We start from the raw sequence: 20,208 nt of genomic DNA, 5'->3' as shown, positions 1-20,208 counted from the left end.
CAGTTATTTCTCTACATCTACCAATCTCTTCCTTAGGTAATTTTTTTTGAGTTTTACAATATGCCAAGTTTTTAACTAATGATTAAGGATACAAAAATAGTAACACAATATTATGCCAAAGACTTTAAAATTTAGTGGGATAAAATGCAATTTAGCTTTCTCTATGGTCAATGATACTTAGAAATAAAATAAAATATGCATTTCTGTAGGCAAATGAAACTGCTTTAAGTTATCTTAAATGACTATGCAGCTGCTTTGGTGGCTAAACCAGTTAAGCCTCCAACTTCAGGCCAAGTCATGATCTCATGGTTCATGGGATTGAGCCTCACATTGGACTCTGTGCTGACGGCTCAAAGCGTGGAGCCTGCTTCGGATTCTGTGTGTGTGTGTCTCTCTCTCTGTCCCTCTTCCCCTTGTGCTCTCTCAGTCTCTCAAAAATAAATAATTGTTAAAAAAGAAAATTTTAAAAAAAGTTACCCTAAGTGACTATAATACATTTCATATCATTTCCCTAAAATAAAATGATACATAAATATATCAGAGGCAAAATCTTAGCTTTGTGTTTATTCAAAATAAAAACACGACCTATTTTAGCAAGAATGTTAGAGTTTCAAATAGAAATGTCAATGTATTCAAATATATTCAGTTATTTTCCAATTGCACCATATTTATCTTTATCAATACACAGATTATTTGAAATAATAGAATTCCTCAAGTTAGGTAATTGGTTTGATTCAATTTGCCACTATATAAATCAATCCTGGTTAAATTTTATATTCTACTTTTACATAACTCAGCTCAAAATTTGTATGACATGGAACACAGACAGAACTTGGAGTTTTATGTCCTAAACTTGATATATTTAATATGTTTAAGAAACAGTCGCTGTACCATATAAGAACAGGAAATAAACATTATTTTCACCAGACAGTCTCATTTGACTTTTTTCTTTTTTTATGTGCTGACAGGGTTTTTTATGGTTTGTCATATTTTGTTAGCCTCAGACATGCAATTATACTTCCTCTTCTTTATCATTATTATCATTTATAGTTTTAGTTGCTGCTGTGTGAATCTCACCAGCTTGCTGTATTTGAGAGCATTAATTTAGAATATTTTATTTATTTTCTTCAAGAAAGCCGTTATTTTTAAATTGAGAAGAGCATGCCAATTTAACAGATAAATAATTAATGCAATTTTTGTAGACTAAATTACTTCTAAGTTTTCAACTAAAATCCAAGAGAAAAATCCCAAGTGTATATTAACTGAGTGCCTATAATTTGGAGTTCAATAGAAAATCATCATTTCCCTTTTCCTCTATAAACTGACTTAAAGTTATTATTGCTATGATTTTTTTGAAGTTGCCAATCACCTACTTGTTCCCAGTTTGGCAAAAAACATTTTTTAAACTAATTTGCTTTGTTTTCCTTAATTTTTGTATTGTACCCATTTTAAAAGTTCCACACCATTTATTATTTGTTAATTCCGGACAAAGCATATTTACTTCCTTTTATGGTATGAATGGGGTTTTAAAAATAGAAACTTCAAATATTTAAAAATTGAAAATTTGCATTCTTTAAAACTACTTCTAGTAGTCTCCACTAGAAATAACTTTTCATTCATTCAGAACAATTTTATTGACCATTTGCAACTTATGTATGTACTCTATGGGCATTAAGTTTATTTCAGGGGCGCCTGTGTGGCTCAGTCAGTTAAGCATCTGCCTTTGGCTCAGGGTTCTTGGGTTTGAACCCTTCATCGGGCTCTGTGCTGTCAGTGCAGAACCTGTTTAGAACCCTCTGTCCCCTTCTCTCTCTGCCCCTCCCAACACATCTCTCAAAAAATAAATAAACATGAAAAAACTTTTAATGTTTATTTCAGGTTAATTTTGCACTGGTTGTTACTTTAAGTTACCTGGCTTATTGCAATGTGCCCATACTAATTTTATCTTTCCAAATAAATTAAATTATATAGGTAAAGTCATTGGGAGCTGAGGAAAAGAATAGAATATAACCCTCCTTATAAGCTCATAAAGTGACTCTCTTTACCCAAATATACAGGGCAAATTTGATTAGACAAGAAAATTTAATTCCCAATATTCAGTCCAGCATATTAAAATTAGAAATTCCTCAGATTGGAAGAAACACATGCAGCCTTCTGGTGAAGATGTGTGAATGGATGGATGGATGGATGGATGGATGAATAGGTCATAGATAGATAGATAGATAGATAGATAGATAGACAGATAGATAAAATAGGAAAATAATGTTCTAACACAATGTGTGGAATCTATAGGCATACTAGTAGAGGTTAAATAATTCTATCTAAGGTATGTTTTCTATTTATTTAGGTGGAATCGAGTACTTTATTCAAATATACATTTTTTTAATTAATGAGAAGATATCAAAACTTTTATGGAATATAATAAGCTCATTTTTCCAGAGAGATCATATTTTGATTCGTTATCAGTATATTCTTCCACGTACAACAACAAAACTATTTGCCAGAAATCATCAATCTTTGCTTCTGCAATCTCTGAATGTGTTTTGAAGAAAAAAATGATACTTTGCACATGGTTTGAATTATCATAGTTTTTAGTGTAAGATTAAATGCTTGTGAATAATATAATTTGCAGCATATTGTACATTTGCTACTTTTATATGAAAATATTAATAATAGTTACATTACTAATTTAAGTGTATATGGTGAATCCCAAATAATACCCATATTACATATAACTTTTTTAACATCAGCAACTTAACAGTTTTTTATTTCAATGAACTAATATTTTAATTCTACTTGCTCACAACATTTTATAACAGTATATTATTTTATGTTTTATCATTATTTTCTTCATACATTTATACACATCTGGTTGAAAATTATTAGTTACACATTATAAAATGTTAATCACCAATTAAAGTGAAATGAAATTAAATTAATTTTCATAATCTGTAGGTCTCTATATCAGTATCAACATCTATATGAAGCTGTGTAATTACTACTGCAAACTGCCATCATCTAGTTCTGCCATGACTGTCCTTCAATTGTCTTGCTTGGATATCCCTTCATAAAAGATCTTGCATTTAGAGGGTATTATGCTCAGTGAAATAAGTCAGTCAAAAAAGACAAATATCATATGATTTCACTCATCTGTGGACTTTAAGAAATAAAACAGAAGAACATAGGGGAAGAAAAGGAAAAATAAGATAAAAAGAGAGAGGGAGGCAAACCAGAAGAGACTCTTAAGTACAAAGAACAAACTGAGAGTTGCAGGAAGGGAGATGGGTCAGGGAGATGGGTTAAATGAGTGACGGGCATAAATGGGCCCATGAGTGATTAGTGATGGGCTAAATGAGTGATGATTAAGAAGGGCAGTTGTTGGAATGAGCACTGGGTGTTATATGTAAGTGATGAATCACGAGTTCTACTCCTGAAGCTAAAACTACACTGCATATTAACTAACTTGAATTTAAATACATAAATGTGTGTGTGTGTGTGTGTGTGTGTGTGTGTGTGTGTGTGTGTGTGTTGCATTCAGCTGGGAAGACAGCATGGACCTGACAGTCTCCAATTGCAGCACCTTTAGGTCTACCACTGAATCTGAGGCTGAGATCACACATTTCTTACACAGGCCCCAGCCAATGATTGAATCTAACAAGGGCACCAAGACTGGTAATTTTTATCCAGCGCAGCACTCCTTTATTGGCAATATCTATTTTTGAGCTTCTCATCATGGAGGCCAACAATTCGTCAAATCTGCCCAGTGGTCTCAAACTCTACCTTCTCTTCCTATTTCCTCCCATCTTTTGTTTAATGGGTTCCAGATGTGCAGTGCATTCTGAAGGTTTCCCCTGGGCAATCTGGCTTCCTTTCTCTCTTTCTGTCTCAAGCCTTCACTTCAACAACCTTTCTGAACACCTCAGTTTATCTCAGGGCTGGCTACCAGAGATACTGAAAGGATACAAGCTTCTGTGTGTCCGAGTTTAATTCTAGTCATAACTTTATTTTTTAATCATACTTTAACATGCCTCTTACAATATAATCCTTACAGTAGTTTATTTTGAATTTTGATGCACACGGAAATGTAAGTAAAAACGCATTTTTTTTCATTTTTGGTATTTTTTATTATAAATAATTTGAGATTTAGATAAGAGATACAAAGATGGAACAGGTAGTTCCTGTGTACCTCTCACTAAACTCCTACTAATGTTAACACTTTATATAACTATGGCACATTTATAAAAATTAAGAAAAAAACAATGGCATGATATTAGTGAAGTACAGACTTTATTAAAATGTCAAATGTTTGATAAAACTTTCTTTGCTGATGTAGTTTTTGCTAATGAATTTCCATTCCACCATTAATCTAGGATATCAAGTTGCACTTAGTTACCATTTTGCCTGAGTCTTCACAAATTTGTGACCGGTTTTTATTTTTTTCTGTTGTTAAATAACAACACGTTTAAAGACTACTGGTCAGTAATTTTATAGAATAACCCTGGCTTGGGGATTTTTCTAATGTTTTTCTCATAATTTTATTAGGCTTAGAGATTGGAGGGGGTAGAAGATATTATAGAAAGGAAGTACTCTTACTGAATCATACCACTGATTACATGACATCAACCTAGCAGTAAGGTCCTGTTTCTGTGAATCTGGATACCTAGGTTAAGGGGTATCTGCCAGGTTTACCCACTGTAAAGTTTGGTTTCTAGCTTTCTAGAATGCTGGCCTCATAAAATGAGTTGGGCACTATTCCCTCCTCTTATATTTTCTAGAAGACATTTTATAGAATAGGTGTTATTTCTTCTGAAAATATTTGGTAGGTGAAAGTTTTGTTTCCTAGGAGATATCGAGGAAGTAAGTCAAATGAAGCTGCTATTCTCCTTCCCCAGACTACACCACAGTGAAACTTTCAAAGGTTTCTCTCAGATCTTCCCAGTGAGTAACATCATGAAGATCTTGGAAGGAAAAGCTTGCAGTAAGGTGCAACCCTCCTCCTAGTCTGCAACCTGAACGGGCTTCTCATCCCTACTGTAGCCTATGCTTGGCCTTCAACAATTTTTTTTTTAATTAGCTGAATTTTCTTTCCTGTTTAAGTGGCACTCAGCAACTTTTGTCCTGAGTAAATCTGGATCCTGTTTCTCAAGGCAGGCATCTGTCTCTATACACATTTCAGGTCAGTTGTCCTACTCAGCTCTCTGATAAGTTCAAGAAAAATCATTAATTTGTTATTTTTCAGCTTAGTTCTTGGTAGGAGGGTGTAAGCAAAACTTTTTTTAGTTCTCTGTATCTTTTGCTGACCTTCAAAGTCTTCTGGCCTCATTTATGATATTACTATCCTATTTCTTTTATTCCATTGCTTTTCTTTCATCATCTTCAACTGGAAAGATGGCTTAAACATTGAATATTAGATTTCAAAAGAAAGGCAATATGGAAAAGTTATAATTATATGTCATCAAAGAGCACCTTAAATTATATTTTTAGAATATAATTATATTTTGTATAACATTTATACAAAATTGTAAATGTAAGTAAATTATTTATTATTAAAAATAAACCAGGATTATCCAATCTGAAAGGTGAAAATATAAAAACAATCCAATCTCAACAAATGTGTGCTTGTATTTGAATCTGGATTATTTTATAAGTGAATGAGATAAATTTCTGGATACAGGACTCCGTTATTTTCCTAGTTTTATTTTGGAAAAATATCTATTCTATACTAAGGAATATTTCTTTTGCAGGAATAAGTCAATCAATAACATCACTGCATTTTTTCCTGTTTAATTATGACTTCAGGAAAACTACAAAACAAGATCTGAATTTATTTTGATAGTTAAGTAATACTACACAGATTACAAATATTAAAGGATTAGGTTTTATATTATTAATATGCTCTATGATATTGATGACTCACTATGATCAGATAATACTTCCTACATAATCCACACATTTAAATGATATCAAGTCATTCAAAAGGAGACCAAGGCACATGTAATTTTTGTGTTCTAAAACTGAGTTTAGGATATATGATAAATGCTGTTTAGGCTTCTAAGTGCACTTGTTAGGCTGTTTGTAGACATTTATAATTAATGTGCCATTTTGTCATCATTACCAAGAAGTAAATTGTATTTTGAATGGTAGCAGTTAAATATTTCAGAAATTGGCTCATTACATTATTTTTTGTCACTGAAATGAATTTTAAAATGATGACACTTTGGGAGTTTCTGTACTAAAGGAAACTTGGAAACTTTAAAAGTAACTTGTTAGAGAAACTTAAGTAGATAATTCTCTCCTTCTTTCCTTTCATCTCCCCTTCCTCTTCTGCCTTCCTCCTCCCTTTTTCTCTTACTCCCATTCTCTCTCCTCTTCCTCTTGTCACTTTTCTCTATTTGTTTAAAAGATGGGAATAACCAACTGTATCAATATATTTTTCTTTGTATTTTAGAGAAAGAAAGAGAGAGAGAGAGAGAGAGAGAGAGAGAGAGAGGGAGCACAAGCGGGGTAGAGGAGCAGAGGTGGGGAGAGAGAGAGAATCTTAAGCAGCCTCCACACCCAGTGCAGAACCTGATTCAGAGCTAGATCCCACGACCCTGGGATCACAACCTGAGCCAAAATCAAGAGTCAGACACTCAATCAACTGAGCCACCCAGGCACTCCTCAATGTTTATTTTTAAATTTGACTTCCAACTGTGGTTATTTAAGTGGACTGGTTCATAGGATATATGCCAAGTAGTATTTTTATATTATGTTTCATCTCTTTATTTCCAAACAAGTCCATTACTTAATGTCCTTTAAAATTGACTTTAAAATATGTAAGTTACATAAGGAATACATTTTTTTAAGTTTATTCATACATTCTGAGAGAAAGAAAGAGATAGCAGAGAAGGGGCAGAGAGGGAGAGAGAATCCCAAGCAGGCTCCATGCTGTCAGAGCAGAGCCTGACATGGGGCTCTATCTCACAAACCGTGAAATCATGACCTAAGCTGAAACCAAGAGTCAGACACTTAACCGAGTAAGCCACTCAGGTGCCCCAAAGAATGCATTTTCTTTAATAATAAAAATACTGCAGACAAGGCTGGACATTGTCCTATCCTACCCCCATCCCTAGATATGTTCAGAATTTGGGCGTTTTACTTGAGAACTTTCACACTCCTGTGTGTACCTGTAGGTGTGAGCACATATAAGTGTATACCCAGTGCCACATCTGTCTTCAGTGTTCGCTTATAATCATGTAGCTCAACATTCTACCATAGCAATTAGCTTTTTATTTTGTTGAGTCTTGAATTACCTTTATTTTCTGATCTTCCATTTCTATTTTCAATTTCAACAATTAAATTTTCAAATTCCACTGATCACTGCTTAATGGACATAGATCCTTCATTTATATTTTTGAGAAACCAAACAGGACAGACTTATTTTGAAGTTCTAAGTATTTCTATTTTTCTTTTGTGTGTTTCAGTCACTTTTTGTATTACTTGTATCTCATGTAAGATAGGAACTTATTCAAATGTTTCTTTATACTTGCATATACACTAACATTCTGACTCAATTATCTATATACTGCCTTTGTTAAGGCAGATCCTTGGTAAATTGTTTTGTTTTTAATAGTTATGAAGTAAACTTTGTGTGATCAACCTTTTGTGTGTGTGTGCATGTGTGAGATCAATCATTTAGCAGTAAATCAGGCCATGCTCAAAACCCCACCTCGTAGCAGTGAATTCTATACTCATATTTTAAGAATCAATTTACTGTTAGGTAAGCATTATCCCTTCCAGCAATTTGAATTAATTGTTCCTTTATGATTCATCATAAAATATACTTCAAAGTTGCACAAAAAATAAAATCTCAAAAACTTTGTTCTAAGGCTTATGATTAGGTACATTTAAATGATATAATACAAATAATTTAATACTGTTTCCACGAATTTATTTATTTATTTATTTATTTATTTATTTATTTGTTTGTTTTTATGTTTATTTTTGAGAGAGAGAGAGAAGAGGGGAGGGGAGAGGCAGAGAGAGGTGGGGAGAGAGGATCCAAAGCAAGCTCTGTGTTGACAGCAGACAGCGCAATGCAGGGCTCCAACCCACGAACCAACCGTGAGATCATGACCTGAGCTGAAGTGGGACACTTAACCAACTGAGCCATCCAGGCATCCCAATTTTGTTCTTTTTAAAGAAAGCTATTACTACAGTTTGAGAAATACTGAACTAAAGGAATAAAGTTAATTTGGAAGAGGTCTAGCTAAGGTGGGAGAGAGAAGTTTTCTGGGGAAATGGCCCAGATTTTGTGTAGATTGGATTAGATATTTCCAGTGTTTTTCCTTTATAGTGTTTTACTTTCTTTCACACAGAACTGATCACACATCAAATAAATTGCCTGTTTATTTTTCTGCCATCCTTATTAAAATAATAAAGCAAGTACCATCTCTGTTGTTTTTATTTCCCTAGTTTGGCACATGATAGTTGTTCAGAAAATCCTGCTGAATAAATTGCAGAAATGTTTCATATTGCTTTTGATTCATACAATAACTTAGTAACTTTTACATATGTTGAACATTAAAACAATATAAACACAGTATTTTCTCTGTACCTGAAGAATTCAGTGAGATAAGTGTATATCAATTACTTTAACATTTGTCCTCTATTAAACAGTGAATAAGGAATACAAATTTTCTGTGATGGCACCAAATTGTTCCCAATCTAAAAACATGGTCTAGTGAGTCAAATGGTCTAATGAATAAACTGGAGTTTCCACAACATTGATTATATGTATAAACCGTCTCAGCCTTAATGACTGGCTGCCACTTGCACAATTTGTTGTTTATAGTTCTGTCTCCCTTCCTTCTAAGACTACTTTGTTCTGAGACACCCCTTCACACTTTGCTGCATGGGCGTGTGGGTCTGGGCTTCACTGATATTGACAACTCTATCATATTGATTCAAATTGTGCTTCAAATGTCCTTGAAGGATTTCTTTTGACCATCTGTTGTACAATTGGTTTTCTTCAGTTCCTCATACACAGGTTGCTCTGGAATCTTATTGCCATCAATTCTTTTCTCACATGAATAGGCTTACAACATAAGATAAAATAAAAATAACTCAGATGTCCAGAATTTGTGAAAGTATTCAATAACTATATGGCTTGAAACTCGAAATTATCAAGGTATATTACCTCAGGAGAAGCTTTTGTTTTATGTTTCAAGTTTTTATTTAAGTTATTTTAATGTACAATATAACTTTAGTTTCAAGAGTAGAATTTAGTAGTTTATCACTTACACATAACACCCAGTGAAGAAGGTTTGTTTTTTTGTTAGGATCTCCCTTAATAATGGAACAACCAATTCCAGATCACGCATACTGTAGAATGGAAAGTGTTGTCACTTCTTCATCATCATCATCATCATCATCATCAACATCATCAAAGCTTACATTTGTGCAGCATTTTATATTGTTACAATGGATAATGAAGCTTCCTCTTAAATTGGTTACTTGCATAGTATCAGCTGCATAGGAGGTAACTTGGGACTAGAATCCAGGATTTTTGACTAAAGATATTATCAGTACATGTTACTGACCTGTGGAATTTAAAAGAACCTGACATAAAAACTACTATTACTAAACTATTACAATTTGTAGTTAATTTCTAAAGAATAATTAATATGATATCAACTTATGTTGAAAATATTCAAAAAGAGTAAGATGATTTTTCTTCATTAATAATTCAGTAAATCTTTGTTGATGAGTAGATGAATAAATAATGAATGAACTTACTGGAATTAGCTTAGAACATGCTATATAAAAAGGATGTGTATTTTACCAAGTCAAACTAAATATTAAAATATTTAATGATCTTTAAAAAATTTAAGATTTTAAAATTATTAAAACATAAACATAAATCCAAACTTAATACTACTGCAAAATCATTTTTCAGTATTGCAAGAGAGTAACTAATACAATGTTATATTTCATAGGATGGAAAATTCTTGCAGTTTTCTGGAACTGAAGATTTATAGAATACAACATACATGAACTGTTTGGGAAATATATTCTTAGTCATCACTCAAACTCAAGTATGAACCAACAGGCAGGAACTTCAAAAGAATGTTTGATGGAAAGGAGAAGAAGCCAAGACATTCTAAAGAAACTGGTACCCAGTAGAAGGTCAACCAAATGCAAACAGTCTAAGACACACTGGTAATAGACGACAGATAGCATCAGGTGTTTTATAAAAAGCATGTTATGTATATGTGGGTGGTATGTGTATGTTATTTCAATCTATTACAACTAACATGTAACAACTAATGGTTCATCAACTAACGGCACATCAAAGAAAAGATTACCTGGTCTACATTATAGCTTGTCTTATTTTTTACTAGAGTGTTAAATTCCTAGATTAGAATAATGTGAAGTACCCTGTCCATACTATTTATTATACTAGATAGCATTTATATAATAAATATTAAGAGAAGTAGCCAAAGGTGTAATTTTAATCTTTCTCTCTCTCTTCTTTTGGGAGGTATTTTGGGGTTTCTAGGAGCCTTCATCATAGAAATAAGATGAATTGTATCTAGTGATTTGTTCACTGTGATGTATTTTCAGAAAATTCTGTTCAAGAAGGATATTGTTGGCATTAACTTTATATTCATCCCACAATTTTGAGCAATCAGACATACCATGTAGTATTGTTCTATCAATATGAAAACTGACAGAAAACTCTTTGAGTATTATTCTTTCTCCTCTGTTTGTGGGCATATGGTCAGATACATATGTTTTCACACATAAGATGTGTGCTAGACAGGTTTCCAAGAAGGATCCCCAACATTCACCCCTGCATAACTTGTTTCCATTTAAATTTGGGTAGAGATTGTGAATATGATATCACTTAGTGACTCTGCTACACTGTATGCATAAGGAAGAGTGTCTAGGAGGGCCTAATGTCATCACATAAGCCTTTTAAAGCAGAAATTTTCCTGACTGGTAACACAAAAGCAAGTCAGATTTGAAACATATGAAGGAATGGGTATGATATACTTGACTTTGAAAACTGAGGAGGCCACTTGCCAAGGAATACAGATTAACTTCTAGATGATGAAGAGCAACCCTAGTTGACAATAACAAAGAAATAGGACCTTAGTCCTATACTTCAAGATACTAAATTTGGTCAACAACTTGAATGTGCTTAGAAGTAGACTCTTCCCTGGGGCGCCTGGTGGCTCAGTCAGTTGAGTATCTGACTTTGGCTTAGTTCTTCATTTTGAAAGTTCATGAGTTCAAGTCCCACATCGGGCTCTATGCTTACAGCTCATTGCCTGGAGCCTGCTTCAGATTCTGTGTCTCCCTCTCTCTCTACCCACCCCTCTACCACTCAAACTCTGTCTCTGTCTCAAAAGTAAGTTTAAAAAAAATAATAAAGAAGTGGTCTCTTCGCCAGAGTCCCCAGACAGGAGCCTATTTGGGCTAACATGTGATTTTGGCCTTTTGAAACCCTATGTGGAAAGCCCAGTGAAGCCTTTCAGGACTTTTGACCTATAGGAATATGATCTGTTAAATGGGTGTTGTTTTAAGCTGTTAAATTTATAGTAATAAGCTACCCAGCATTAGGAAATTAATACACGATGTAAGTCTTTTTTGACTGTGATCTTTATGGTGAAAATGTCAGTTCACATGGATCTATACTATGAAATACATTTCTTAATATCAATATATCTGGTTTTTACTTTGTTGTTATTGATTGGACTAATAATCGTTCATAAGAAAAAAATACAATAAGGGAATATTTTAGTGGAGAGAATACTTACATGAGCCAGTAGTATGGGACTGCTGTCAAAGCTGCTAAAACCTAATAAAATAGAAGTCTATTACATTGGTCAGTGATGTTCCACAAAAAAATCACCTGCCTCACCTCTGCACCATTGATCATAGCCAGGGTTCAGAGAACCACTGAAACAGATAGACAGCTTTGTACTCCATTTAGTGATATTACAATTAATCAGCCTTTTGGATCAGCTATTATTCAAGTTAACCAAGACCCTGTATCCAACAGTCTTCAATAAGTCTAGATGCCATCCATTCCCAGTGCACTATTACTTCATTTGAAATTGCCTTCCTAGGAATAAGACTCTGAGGCAGAGATCTGCATACAAGATGTGTTTCAGATTCTCAGGAATATATCCAAAACAAAGTAAGGGAAGCAGGAATGGAGTTGAGAAGAGGAGTATGGTGAACTAAGATGCAGTTGCAACAGAAGCCTCAGTTGATCTTAAGAGAGCTATTTGTGGAGATGGACCTTCAGAGTTAATTCAAATATAGGCAACAGGCCTATAACACATTGACCAGCTACTCTCAGAGAAAGCACATAGCTTTGGGAAATACAGCTCCCTTGATCAAAAACAATTGGCAGCAATGTACAGGGAGATCCTCAGCTGTGAGCTATAAGAATCCAACTCTCTTGGCATATGGGGAAATAAGGATTTGTGTCCTAAGAGTGATATCTGGCCACCATACAGAGTTTACTATACTCTGTAATGTGACTACAGGTACATTTGGTAAAGAATTGGAAAATACTGCATATACTTGTAGTTATGATGTGAAGTCTTTTTTCAGTTATATGCAGTCTTGCCTTTAGATATTTGGATCTGGGAATGAAGTCATATCTAGAAACTGAACATGATAGGTACAACTTGTTAAATGTCTCCTTCTTGATGTCCTGCTTTAACCCTCAGAATCTGTGAATATGATAACACATCACATCTATGATTATTTTGTGGTGTATCAAATGACATTCAGATAGGGAAATTATCTACTTGGCTTGGTCTAATCACAGTACACTTTAAAGTTCAGATTTCTAAGACTCCGAATAGCCAAAGCAATATTGAAAAAGAAAACCAAAGCAGGATGCACCACAATCCCAGATTTCAAGCTATACTACAAAGCTGTAATCATCAAGACAGTATGGTACTGGCACAAGAACAGACACTCAGACCAATGGAACAGAATAGAGAACCCAGAAATGGACTCACAAACGTATGGCCAACTAATCTTTGACAAAGCAGGAAAGAATATCCAATGGAAGAAAAACAATCTCTTCAGCAAGTGGTGCTGGGAAAACTAGACAGAAACATGCAGAAGAATGAACCTGGACCACTTTCTTACACCATACACAAAATAAGCTCAAAGTGGATGAAAGACATCCACGTAAGACAGGAAGCGATCAAAATCCTCGAGGAGAAAGCAGCCAAAAACCTCTTTGATCTTGCTTGCAGTGATTTCTTACTCAACACATCTCCGGAGGCAAGGGAAACAAAAGCAAAAAGGAACTACTGGGACCTCATCAAAATAAAAAGCTTCTGCACAGCCAAGGAAACAATCAGAAAAACTAAAAGGCAACCAATGGAATGGGAGAAGATATTTGCAAATGACATATCAGATAAAGGGTTAGTATCCAAAATCTACAAAGAACTTATCAAACTCAAAACCCAAAAAACAAATGATCCAGTGAAGAAATGGGCAAAACATGAATAGACACTTTTCCAAAGAAGACATCCAGATGGCCAACCGACACATGAAAAAATGCTCCACATCACTCATCATTAGGTAAATACAAATCAAAACCACAATGAGTTACCACCTTACACCTGTCAGAATGGCTAACATTAACAACTCAGGCAACAACAGATGTTGGCGAGGATGCGGAGAAAGAGGATCTCTTTTGCATTGTTGGTGGGAATGCAAGCTGGTGCAGCCACTCTGGAAAACAGTATGGAGGTTTCTCAAAAAACTAAAAATAGAACTACCCTATGACCCAGTAATTGCACTACTAGGCATTTATCCAAGGGATACAGGTCTGCTGTTTCAAAGGGACACATGCATCCCCATGTTTACAGCAGCACTGTCAACAGTAGCCAAAGTACAGTAAGAGCCCAAATGTCCATCAATAGATGAATGGATAAAGAAAATGTGGTATGTATATACAATGGAGTATTACTCGCTAATCAAAAAGAATGAAATATTGCTATTTGCTACTATGTGGATGGAACTGGAGAGTATTATGCTACGTGAAATTAGAGAAAGACAAAAATCATATGATTTCACTCATATGAGGACAAAACAGATGAACATAAGTGAAGGGATACAAAAATAATATAAAAACAGGGAGGGGGACAAAACAGAAGAGACTCATAAATATGGAGAACAAACTGAGGGTTGCCTAAGGGGTTGTGGGAGGGGGGATGAGCTAAATGGGTAAGGGGCAATAAGGTATCTACTCCTGAAATCATTGCTTCACTATATGCTAACTAATTTGGATGTAAATTTTAAAAAATTAAAAAATACAGTTAAATTACAAAGTTAAAAAAAATAGTATTGCCAAACTTGCCTGGTGGTAAAAATTACCTTGGGTAATCTTTCAATTTGACATTTAGTAGTTGCTGTTGAGACTGCCTACTCTCTAGAGGAGAAACTCAATTTTATGACGTAGTCAACCATGTAAGTGTATTTGTTGTTACTTCACCACTTCCTAACTTTTCTTTATTCAATATCTTAATTGCTCATTCTAAAGGCATCTGAGTTGTCCAGAAGGGCACAAAATTCACATTTTGGAATTCCTATCCTAAGCTGATTATTAGGATATATAGATCTAGCTCATATGTGTTATCACATGAATTCAATAAAACTATTTCAATAACTGAAAAAAAAATAAAGTTCAGATTTCTTTGATTCATGGCAGGAGGGGAAGGAAGGGAAAATATAAGTGAGAGAACTCAATATAGTGTTGCTAGTTTTGAGACAGAAGGGGTCACATGAACAGGAATTTGGAAGCCTTTAAGATAAAGCAACCTCTGAATGATAGCAGGTAAGAAAATGAGAAACACAAATTATAACCACAAGGAAGAAGTGGATCTTTCCCCAGATCTTTTTAAAAAAATTTTTTTTAACGTTTATTTATTTTTGAGACAGAGAGAGACAGAGCATGAACAGGGGAGGGGCAGAGAGAGAGGGAGACACAGAATCGGAAACAGGCTCCAGGCTCTGAGCTGTCAGCACAGAGCCCAACGCGGGGCTCGAACTCAGGGATCGCGAGATCGTGACCTGAGCCGAAGTCGGCGGCTTAACCGACTGAGCCACCCAGGCGCCCCTCCCCAGATCTTTGAGATAGGAATCTAACCTGGTTGACACCTTGACTTTATCTTGTGAGATCCCAATCAGAGAACCTATTGGAGTCCACCTGGATTTTGACCTACAGATCTATGAGATAATTAGTACCTGGGTGTTATTTTAGGTGGCTATATCTGTGGTGATTTGTGACACCAAATATAGAAAATTCATTCACTGAATAAGGAAGTTAATTTTTGCAATGTGGTCAGCCTTTCTTCTACCTGACTTTTAACACTTTTAAATATACAAATTAAGGAACAATTAATTGCATATCTATTTTGTCCTAGGCAAAAATGGGCTTTTATTCATTCCCATAGATTTCTTTGGGTTAAGGCACTCTGATTCCAACTCAGCATTGCTGTACATCACAATTAACTTCATGTCTCTAATGAGTTGAATGCTATCACCTTGCTCTGTCATCCTAGAATGCCATCAGCCCCATGATATAATGGAGTTCAGTACTAGGAAGATTATCCTGCTACCTCAGTTACCAGTGAAGTTTGCAAAACTATTGGTGCCACATCCATCAATGTATTCCCTATCCTCTGATGAAGGAGATATCCTCTGAGCACTCCCAATCTAATCAGGTAGTGGTTTCTCTAATTGGATGCTTAATTTCCACCATCTAGAATAGTTTTTGGCACACAATAGGTGCACATTATACATTTATGAATAAATTAATGGCTAACTAAACACCAACCTACAAAAGATAATAGTCCTTTTCACCCTCTTTAAATATCACCATGGTTAAAATAATAATAATAAAAAAACCTCAAGATTATTAAAGTTCAGTAAAGATATTAATTTACACTCCTGATATGTTCAATTAGTTGAAATGATAAATCATTTGTCTATTAGAATGGATAGTCAAGAGGTAGGTTTTTAGACACTTAAGCATTTTTAAAATATTTTGCAAGACATTTTATATAATGACTTTTATAGAAAGCTGAAGGCATAATATTAAAGTAAAATATAATAAAATATATGTGGAATTTTAGGTATGATAAATAGATTTATGATAGGCAAATGTATATCAAATAAATGTATAATATTGTGAATTGCTGATGTAATATGTACCTTTCAAAAATGTTAACAAATAAACAGGATAGCTCTCAGACAGCATTAGAGAAATTTGGGGGAAAAACACGGATACAGACCATGCTTTCTAAAATAGTCTGTGTGGGTATACTATGTTCCTACCCAAGGAAAATACATGTCTAAGAAAGGCAATAAATGATTAAAAAAAACCAACAAATTACATGTTTGAGAAATTTAAAATGATAACATCAAAACCACAATGAGATATCACCTTGTATCTGTCAGAATGGCTACATTCAAAAAGATAAGAAATATCAATGTTGAGAAGGATGTGGAGAAAAAAGAACCCTTCTGAATTATTGGTGAGAATGTAAATTGGCACAACCACTGTGGAAAACATTATGGAGCTTCCTCGAAAAATTGAAAATAGAAACACCACATGACCCAATAATTTCACACCTGGGTATTTACACAAAGAAAACCAAAACACCAATTTGAAAAGAGATACACAGCCCTATGCTTACAGCAGCATTATTTACAAGAGGCAATATATGAAAGCAACCCAAATGCTATCCATTCATAGATGAATGGATAAAGAAGATGTGGTATATATACAATGGTGTATTACTGAGCCATAAAAAAGGATGAGATCTTGCTTTTGTGACAACATGGATGGACCTAGAGGGTATTATTGTAGGTGAAATAAATCAGAGAAAGACAAATACTATACACCTCTACATGGAGTGTAAACAACAAAACAAATGAATAAACAAACAAAAAGCAGAATCAGACCTATAAATACAGAGAACTGGTAGTTGTTAGACAGGATGGGTGTGGGGAGCTGAGTGAAGGGGAAAGGGAGATACATGCTTCTAGTTATGTAATGAATAAGTCACAGGAATAAAAAGCACAGCATAGGAAATATAGTAAATGGTACTGTAATAGTGTTGTATGGTGACAGATGGTGGCTACACTTGCATTTATAGAATTGCTGAATCACTATTTTGTACACCTGAATAAAAGGGAGGGTTAGTTTTTATTAAAATAGAAAAGTATGTATGAATTTCTAAATCATGCAGTAGGCTTCTTAAACCCAACATGTACATAATTAATAAATTACCAGTTAAAGCTAAAACATAAAATAAAATGGTAACATCAAAGTATATTTTTAGAGAAAGTTTTAGTTTTCAAAGAAAACTGAATGCATACAACCTCATTAAGTATTCATAGCATTTTATATTCAGTATATAAAGATCTAGACCTAGATGCACACACACACACACACACACACACACACATATATATATACACACACTAATGTGGTAATTACAGTATAGTCTTGTTACTGATTATATATTAATAAATATAGATATATTTCTGTAGAATTGTTTTTACTTTTTTTAAATCGGGGAAAAGGCTAATTTTTAAAACTTTAAATATTTTGAGGTTATTTTGTGTGTCTGTGTGTGTGCATACACACATAAAACTTATTTTTAATTTTGAAGTCAGAACTCTTCCTTCTATATATGATCTTTCCCATTTGTAAATAAATCTTGTGTTCATTAATATTTGGTTAATCTTTTAGTTGCATATAACATGACTTTTAGTGAAAATATTTCATACCAGCATGTGAGTGTTGCATACATTATTTTCCACCACCTTATTGATGGTCATTGAAATGAGATATTTGTGTGCTGAATAAATTAGTTCATATTTTCTCTGAGCCAAAAAATGTACTAAGATATATCTTAAGTCAGAATATAATCATCCCCCATATCTGATAATAAGAAACATCAACTGAATTATCCTTATTTTTTTCACTTAGATAATGAGAGGGTATCTCTATAAAATCAAGTAAACCATTATCCAAGTTGATGAGTGTTTGACATATATTGAATCACTTTGTCCTGGACACCTGCTTCCTGTGTACTAATAACCAAGCAAGTCATAACATCATGTGAATTACTGTGTTGATGTTGGGCTTATTCCCGACAGAGTAACAGACTTCAACGAGAAAAAAAAAATTAGGACACCTAAAGTATGGGAGAAAAGAAGAAAAATGTGTTGCACAATAGGATTCTGCCTCTTTAATCTCTTGTACAAAATTTGGCATGAATGTATACATACAATTATGAGAATGATATATATGTATCCTTATAGGACTACATGCTGTTGTGTTTAGGTCCGTGTCTAACTGCATAACCTATTTTGAGGTTTACTGCATGTGTTGTCGTTGCATAAATGGAAAATTTATAATTCTTTATAACAATGAATTAAAATGGTGAGAAAGAGTTCTAAACCCTAAATGAAAAGGTAACATGAAAATCTCCACATAGTACAAAGAAAGTATCATATAACTTGGTGTTTTATTTTAAAGGAGACATCTCACCAAACAAGTAGTTACATCAATAGTTAAATAAACACAGATAAATAGAGATAATTACTATTAATCTGTCAGAAAAATTTTACTGACAAAAAATAATGATCAAGAGATTTTAAATAATTTTTTTTTCTGGAATAGTTCACTGTTTGAAATTTTTATTTCCTTCCAACCACATATTTTGTTGAAATTTTGCATTATAATGCATATTTAGAAAAGAAATGCATATTTCAGGAACTATGCCAATAGTAAATATTAAAAAAAATTACTTTTGGACATCCATATGTAACTTAGGCTAAACATAAACTTTATTTCTCCAGAAATAATGGCCCTAGATTGGCATAACATAAAAATGAGTTTGTTATTAAAAATTTTTCTTTGCAGACTCATTAGGAGTTTAGGTAAGACACATGGCTGAAATTATATTTTTAAAAATTGACTGACTAAAACATTAAAGGAAACATTTAAATACTTCCATGGGGCGGCAGAATAGAATCTCAAATACAGAAATCGGATAACCAGCAGGTAGCATCAGATGTTTTGGATTCACTGGTAGCAGTAGGGAGCAAAAGTTCCCTGAGACAAACCACAGCTTTGCTGACAGTGCCCCAGGGAGTATTGGCATATACATCTGAAATATTGACTTTCATAAAATAGGCAAACTTACTTTGTTTGCAGAATGCACATTTCCTTTCACAACTATACCTAAGAATCTCTCCAAAGACAAAAGATAATACAGTTTCCTCTTTGTCTTTCGTACACTGTGAAACATGACAGGGAATTGGAAAGAGAGGTACCTAAAAATATAAGGATAGAACATCTTCATTTGAAATCACACAGAGTCACAGAATACCTAAATATGACTTTTAAACCTCATCTCACTCTTTAAATATGTTTTTTTAATAGAAACAGGTAAATTGCTTTCCCAATGATTAAATTAATACACATTTTCTTGACTAGTTCACAGATAAATCAGAATGGGGAAGGGAAGAGGTGCATACTCTCTGTGGCAAAGCCATTTGTGAGAAATGGTGTTTGAAAAAATATTATTCTATTTCATATTAAAAATATTTGTATTAAAATGCAAATAAAATACCTACATATTCTTATTGTAAGTATTTTATTCTACCAAAGAATGTATGTATCCTAATTCTCCATTTTCATATCAAAACTAAGGACCATTGCTTTTACCTTCTTTAGAGCAATATTTCTAAAATTATAATATCCAAATAGGATCAATCCAAAATCTCTTTTTCTTAATGTTTATTTACTTTTGAGAGATGAGAGTGTATGTGCAAAGGAGGCAGAGACAGATGGGGACAGAGGATCCCAAGTGGGATCTGCACTGACAGCAGAAAGCCAGATGCAGGCTCTAACTCACGAACCTGTGAGATCATGATCTGAGCCATAGCTGGATGCTTAACTGACTGATACACCCAGGCACCCCAGGATCACCCAAAATCTTATTAGCATGCAACCTGGTTGGGGTGCCTGGCTGGTTCCGTCAGTAGAGCATGCAACTCTTGATAATAGGGTTGTGAATTCAAGCCCCACGCTGGATATAGAGATTACTTAAAAATAAACTTAAAAAAAAATGCAACCTAGTTGACCAGAGGTATGGTGGGACAGGA

At 34.0% G+C, this 20,208-nt stretch overlaps 1 long non-coding RNA gene across 1 annotated transcript in view; it reads right to left on the bottom strand.

Annotated features, from left to right (window-relative positions):
* The window catches only part of LOC123384629, a 269,572-nt gene that overhangs the window by 57,806 nt on the left and 191,558 nt on the right, over nucleotides 1-20,208 (bottom strand). The gene's annotated exons all lie outside the window — the stretch shown is intronic.

The sequence above is a fragment of the Felis catus genome, chromosome A1 (assembly GCF_018350175.1).
Source record: "Felis catus isolate Fca126 chromosome A1, F.catus_Fca126_mat1.0, whole genome shotgun sequence".
Taxonomy (NCBI): Eukaryota; Metazoa; Chordata; class Mammalia; order Carnivora; family Felidae; genus Felis; species Felis catus.
Note: the sequence above shows the minus strand (reverse complement) of the source record. Positions and strands in the feature narration are given on the sequence as shown.